A 7,808-nucleotide genomic window follows, 5' to 3' on the forward strand; every position below is an offset into this window, starting at 1 on the left:
TCATGTTAGAAGCCTTTGAGGTCCATTACTAAGGATAACATTTTGTTAAAAATGTTTAAAACAGGTATGATAACAGTGCACCTGAACAAGCTAAAATTAGACCCATTAAGGTATCTTTCGTACTCATTTCATTGAAGCTGCTATAAAATATTTGCCATGAGACTGAAACCTAAGTTCCACAACAGTCATGAAATTCATGGCTTATCAACAGAGGACTGAGTAATACTCTAAATCTTGCCAACAACCTTATGTTTGCTGAGACAGGTTTCAAGTTCCCAACCATAAAACGTTAAAAATTTAAAAATTTGTTCTGCGACGGATGAAAATGGTTTTTACTTCGAACATACTTTTTTGTGCTAATTTTGCATGTTACAGACCTGTCACATTCTGAAACCTTACTTTATCCGATTTGTTCCTGAAACGGGAATTATGAATCTATGATCAACCTTTTAAAATATATTCAGGCCTACAGCATATTTTAATAACACTCTGCTGACAAAATATATTTTTCGTTGTTAGACTGAAAAACTTTCCATTATGAGTGGTATAATCATAATAATATATTTTGGCTGCTTGAAAAAGTTTAATGTATTCATACTGACAAACATACAAATAATAGAAAAAAAATATGCACAAAGAAAAAAAAAAAAAAAAAACGTCTACTGACCGAGTAGTTGAAACAGCAGAGTTCTGAAAGTTGAATAAAATTACAACAACTCAATTAAAAAGGCGTTATTTTATATATAAAGTAATTTTAATCGGGAATTTCGGCGTTATTTTACATATAAAGCAATTTTAATCGCAAATTTCGGCGTTATCACAAGCATTTTAGGTAACTTTTCTTACCTGATAGGCGTCAGTTTTACTACCTGATAATAAACGAATGTTGAAGAATTAACTCCACATCAGCTGGCTTGAAACGAAAAACGGGAAATTCCCTTTTCCGCGACCAATCACAATCAACTAAGCGAGTTCAGGAAGAATAAAAATGCCACATGCATGGACCCAAGACTAACCCAGTGGGCGGGTCGTGCGTCACCGACATGTCGGCAAGAAAGAGTAGGGACGATCTGGTTTACTTTAACACTGAAACCTATGGCGTTTGTATCATATAACTCTTTTTAATTATTAAATGTGATACGCTGTATAGTGATGAGATTATGAAAGCCACAGTTTTTTCTAAATAGGATTTAATATCTCTCATTAAAGCACTTTTTACTGTATTTCGCGCATATTTTTTCACGCGTAATTCTTGTACGAACATCTTTACATTGGTAAAACGGTAAAAACTATGATTAAGCACAAAAATTATGGACTTAATTTTGCGTAAAAATAAAGTAAAATTAAATAAGATTACGCGATGCTTTGAAATAAATAAGGTAAAATTAAACAAGATCTGATAATTTTTTTAAAATTTAATGACCATTTTCAGGCAGCGATTTTCTAAACTATAATAACATTACAAAACGACCATATTTATTTGATTATATGATCATTAAATTATTAACATTAAAGTGGATTAGTTATTTTAATAATTCATAAAATTCCGAGCATAAAATTTTCTGAGCGTAATGAAGGAAAAAAAAAGATAAAATAAAATCTAGAAGCAACTTTTTTAAAGTTTTGTGTGTTACCTATATTTATTGAAAATCATGTTCTTCGCCCGTAAACCACATATATTTGAAAACAGCATATCTTTAGAATTTCCGCACTAGAGATAAAACTGTTATTTTCTGTACAGTGCTTCGCTCTGAACTCGTTGAGTTTGTTAATCAAAAATTCGTTAAAGTTTTACAAAATATGAAATAGATTGAAACAAATTCGAAATTCGGCCTTCCAGGTGCCTATGTTCGGGTGGAGGATTACATTATTCAAAATTTTATGGCTCTAGATTCTGTCGTTTTTGTCACAGTGCGAGAAACATACATGTATTCGTGCAGATTCTTCATTATTTGATTTCTTCACATATAATACAGGGCGATAATATTTGGTAACAACAATTTGCAAGGAGACACGGACATTTATAGTAAAACAGCGCAAAATGCCGCTTCGAAACTAGCAGCCTTTCTAGGCTACCGCCCCTTTAGGCTAATAAATTAAATTAACAGTAAATAAAAAAAATCTTATGCAGAACTAAAAATAAATTTAAAAAAATAATCACTATAAAATACAAGCAAAATTAATTATTACGGTTAAATACAATTTTAATATTAGAATTAAATGTATAACCATTTTTAAGGAGTCAAAAGTGTATGATGTATTATGAAATATAATTGAAATAAAATTCCTTTATAGAAATTGTGCTATAATATTCATCTATAATTTTAAAAAAGCAGCACAATTTAGAATTTTAAACACAACTTTCAAAAATTCGTTTTTAAATATTTTAGTATTTTTTACTTATTTACACCAATAAAAAGCATAAAAAGTGCAAGAGAAAATTGCTTGTTTGAAATTTTCTATTAATTCAGATTTAAAATAGTATTTTCTAAAAGAAGTAGTTACAAATTTCCTTACAGCATAGGAGAAGCTAAAAAAATATCCAGTCCTGAAAGCATGCAATAGCTTTATAATTATTTGGAACATGATTTATGTTTGATAAATATGCTAAATTTTTAAAAATGAATCTCAATTTCAAAAATAAAACTATGTAGAAATTCTAATTTGTGAAATGAGGCGCTACACCAGCTTTTTCTTGACAATTATACACACTGCAATAGGAAACCAATGTTAAATTTCTGCAAGTCGTCCCTACTCCTCCGGATGTGATCAAGGTGACAGCCGGCAACGCCTCAGACGAGGGAGAAAACCCGTTTGGGTTAGTCTATTTCTTATAAGGTCCATGGCCATATGCGCATGACGTCATATGCGTGACAGCAAAAACAACATTAGAAAAGCAAATGATTAAAAGAACACTTCAGTTATTTTTAAAATTGATATATTTTAATGCTTTTGTTCATTTAAAACAACAATAAACACATTTCTAAATAATAAGCTTATTAAGAATTATTAAGAAAATTTGGAACATTTATAAAGGTTTGCAAGGACAACATGATCGATTTTATTATCCGCGATTCAATTCACCTATAGGTGGCGCTTTCAAACATTAATATGGCAGGAAAAAATCGAATTTTTAATTTGTGATCTGACTTCGTACATTCAGAAATGGAGTTGCTTAGCTCTTCCGAAATGTTTGATTTTGTTCGAGGAGGCGTAAATTCTCGTTGTATTACTGAAGCAGAGAGAATTTTAAAAAGCTGATCATTTGGTGATGCGCGGAATTTTACTTGAAATCCAATGTACAAGTTTTGTCTTTCTATTTAAGGATAAGTTTTATAGCGTCCATATCGCATGAAATCGAAGGACATTTCATTGTTCAAAAAGGACAAATAAAAATTTAAAAAAAAAAAAAAAGTTCTTATTCATGTAAAGGAGGAACTGCTGGCTGCTGTAGGAAATTGTGTCGCTGCTTTATTGTATTGTGACAGGTAGCGGATTTTAACGTTCACTGATTGTAAACAAATGATTTCATATGTGTTTTACTTGGGATTTCCAGAAAATTTGTGCAGTCAAAAGTGTCTTTTTTTTCCCCATAAAAATTATATTGAATTATTATATGTATACTAAAAATATATTGATCTATTATATGCATCTATTGTATTTATTATACACACAGGGGCGTAGCTAGAGGGGGCACTTGTCCCCGGGCGCAGAATCCAAGGGGCGCCAAACTGATGTTACGACACTTTAGAATTAAATGATTTCCATCCTTGGCAAGCAGTAGGGGCGCGAAATCTTCAGTTGTCCCTGGGCGCTGAAAACCCTAGCTACGACTCTGTATACACATGATAGCACTAATTATCAGATGCAATTTTGAGAATATCAACAAGCAAAGCACTTAAAAATGAAAAAAAGGCACTTGTTATAGAACTATTAATATTCTATATGTATGATAGAAATACATGCAATGAATAATACTATGACCAAACATTTCAAAAAAAAAAAAAGCAGATTAAGTATTACCTACCTCAGTACATGAGAAAGCAATCCTGGCATATCACATGTAGTTAACTTTTGATTACATATTACAAGCATTTTCTTTAGGTTTGTCCTATGAGTGGTTTAAACGACTCAATACTGGTAGTTTAATCTCAGCAAAAGTCCTGGTGAACAAGCTGGCTGTGCAGTTTTTATTATTATTATTATTATTATTATTATTATTATTATTATTGCATGTGTTTTGTAAATACGAACTAGTTTTCCCTATAACGTTCTTCATAAAGGCATTCTTCTTCAGGCTGATAACCAATGTGCTTAGCCATATTCAAATACCCCAATCTAACCTTACCTTTCCTTCAGATTCTATATTCACATGTTATATCTTTATCTGTTAAGATTTGTTCATAACAGGATCACCAGGCTTCTACCAATCTGGCAGGAGCATACTCAAAACCATGTGATTTATAACAAAATCGATCATGTTATTCTTGCAAACCTTTATAAATGTTCCAAATTTTCTTAAGGATTCTTAATAATCTTATTATTTAGAAATGTGTTTATTGTTGTTTTTATATGAACAAAAGCATTTAAATATATCAATTTTAAAAATAACATTAGCTTTATATCTGAACCAAAAATTCTATTAATTAATTACATTGTATGAACTTCAACATCTTTGAATATGAAACACTGAACTAACACTTTGAATATGAAACATCCTATATGAAAACACCGAGTCCATTCCAATCTAATAGAAGAATAAATTATACTTATCAAAATTCAGTACGAGCTTCTCCGTATTATGTTACACAAAGATTAGAAATCAAGTCTCCACATACGAAATCTTATACTGATATGATGGTCTTGTATTGAAACAGAATTGTAGCAACATAGATGATATGAATTACATTATGCCAAAGAATTATTTCATCCTAAATAAATTATAGCATTTAGTTTAACCAAAGACACACAAAACAAAATTTCAGATTTGTTGTAAAATTGGTGTCATGTCTTTCCCTATGCTATAATAACTCCACAAATTATCTACATATTTTTTCTTGTTAGTCAAGAAGATTGATGGATATATTGTCCTTTCAAAAATTATTCTAACAGATATTTCTTTTTAAGTTACATGATCAACAGAAACTATAGAGATATAGTATATAAAAAACCTTGAAAAATTATTTGTGGAAATTTGGGAGGAAAGATGCTATTTATTTGGTTAGATAATCAACAGATAAAAGTGGTTTATTAAGGATTTCTCAGTGTTATATGAAACCACCGAGAATTTATGAGTACGTTTTGATATCATGCTTATCCATTATTGGGGCTAACGTATATTGTTATCAGTTTTTGTTAGCCAAAAATGGTCGATAGTTGAGTAAAAATATTAGGAGTTTGAAGATAATCATCAATATACGATAATGTATTTGCATAGAAATATAATACTCAAGAACCAAAAATAAATTAAACTTATCAAATGAATTTTAGTATGCCATAATGGTTTCATGGGAAAATATAACTCTTAAACAACTACAATCATTATGTACAACAGCCATTTCATTAAAAAAAAGGCATAAATTATATTAATCAGATAAAATTTGTTGTAAGAGCTTCACTATCTGGTTATAATTCTTAAGCAAACAAGAAGCCATTTCAAGTACCATAATGTAATTTTCATAAGAGCTATCCCATTCCATCGCAGAATATTAAAAGCGTTTTGGTAGAAACAAGAAATTTTATGGTAATTTTCCAACCATATTCTAATACAGTCAAAAGTCGTTAATCCGGACTCGTCGGGACTTCGGCGATTCCGAATTATCGATTTTTCCGGATTATAGATCATCAGTTTAAATCTGGTAAGATGGCCTGCAGAAATTATAAAATTTAAAATATGAAACCGTAATTTATGAAATAAAGAACAAGTATGATCTAAAGTGTATCAAAATTTACAAAAAAAAAAAAAAAATGCTTAATATTTATTTGTTTACTTTACTTTCTACGCTATCGGAAGCGAATTATAATGACAAAGAATTTGATTTAAATCATATCAAAGACTGAGTACATCGAGATGAAATACTACATTTAGTAAGGAATTATAAGCCAAATAAAATAAAAACATCTGCCCTGAAGATAAGGATAGTGCTGACAGATCAACTTCCAATTCATTGCGCGCCGCGGCGTCCCCCCCCGCCGCCGCAGAGCAGCGTGAAATTGATAAACAGATTTCGGAATGGTTAGATAAACAAAGGATATGCCTTTATCCATTGTTTGCAGCAATTCCGCTTTTTGTTTAATGGACTTCGAAACATAGTTTCGCTTTGTAGATCCTTTACATATTATTAAATATGTATCGGAAATTCTATTTGACATAATCGAAAGTTCAAGCTTACTTTTATAAAATTGCTCTAATATCTGCAAAAAATAATAAGCCGGATCCAATTCGAAGATTAAGGAACAACGCAATCTGCAACATTAACTGAATTAGATAATTTTAGATTTTAATTTTGTAAAAAAGCCAATAAATTTGCAAAAAGACATTAATTTAAGAATTTACTATGCTTTCATGGTAAAACCTCCTGATTCGCCGGTTCACATCACGTGACCCCAAGTGACCGCATTTCACGTAAAGTACACTACAAAAATTTAATTTTCTCAGTAATTTACCGTATTTGACGGCATATAAGACGCACCCTTATTTAGACGGCCACACACAAGGAAAAAAGTTTCAATAGCGTGGTTTCTTTTAGTTCTCACGTTTCGTAAAAACCAAATAAACAATTATTGAATGCAGGACGCAGGTAACTTTTTTGAGACCAAATTTAGGGAAAAAAGTGCGTCTTATATGCCGTCAAATACGGCATCTACATTAATTTCAAGTTAAATCTTAATTTGTAATACAAGTTTAAATGCAAGAATTATTTCAGTTTGTACGATTTCAGTAGCTTAATCAGAAATTATGTAAAACCACAGTGCTTTACTTTGCTAGTGCATTTTGACTAGAATTAATGAATTTAACCTTTGACTTTGCCTTTTCTATATTTTTGCCATCAGGTGAGCGGTGCGATATCATCCTAATTCACATAATTTCCGCCCGCGAACGCCACCAGCGGCTGAACACTGGTAGTTCGATCCGAGGTTCGAATCCCGCGAACGGGCTGGCTGTATGGATGTTTTCGTGGTTTTCCCCATGTGTAACGTGTATATGAGCCAGTTTCCCTTAAAAAGTCCTCCACGAAGGCATCCCTTCCTTAAGGCAGATAGCCCTCGAGTGCTTTGCCGTAATCTAATAAACCAAACCAAACGCCCGCGAATGACCTTAGGGCATAAAATTGAACTATCTGGTAAAAATTCTATGTAACTGCATGCCAGTATTGAAAGAAACAATCAATCTGATAAGAAATGGCTGCGATTTCTTTTGAAAATGAGATGTAAAAGGTTACCATCGAGGATATTCCGTTTGGCATAGGTTGTACCATTACTGGCGACTTTATCGCCTGTGCCGGCAAAACGGAAAAGTACCCAAAATTTTATTCTTTGTTCTTAGGCCCAAGGCCCAAGGCGTTTGACTTCCGGAGTACCTTTGCAACTTAATGCAATTACCTCCACAACTTCGATAAGGGAACTGAAGTAATTAAGAAACAGCATTGGCTAAAGGGAAAATGAACGAAACCGTTTAGGGTTTACTGTGAAAGAAATGAATAAGAAGTCCGCGCAAGGGACGAGTAATTCTTTCTGCTTTCAACTTGTTATCCAAGACTGAAAGAGAGAGAGGTGATGATTAAGGCGAATTTCTGAACGCATTGCGA

General features: G+C 31.9%; 1 protein-coding gene across 2 annotated transcripts in view; it reads right to left on the reverse strand.

The window, feature by feature from the left end:
• The window catches only part of LOC118185747 (uncharacterized), a 39,679-nt gene extending 38,723 nt beyond the window's left edge, over positions 1-956 (reverse strand). The window contains exon 1 of one of the 2 annotated variants that reach the window (XM_035355650.2): positions 847-956. The gene's annotated coding sequence lies outside the window, so the exon portion shown is untranslated. The other variant, XM_035355651.2, reaches the window with a different exon arrangement.
• Positions 957-7,808: the final 6,852 nt, after the last annotated feature.

The sequence above is a fragment of the Stegodyphus dumicola genome, chromosome 12, assembly GCF_044657685.1.
Source record: "Stegodyphus dumicola isolate Sdum_Otavi_A_Nest chromosome 12, ASM4465768v1".
NCBI classification, from domain to species: Eukaryota; Metazoa; Arthropoda; class Arachnida; order Araneae; family Eresidae; genus Stegodyphus; species Stegodyphus dumicola.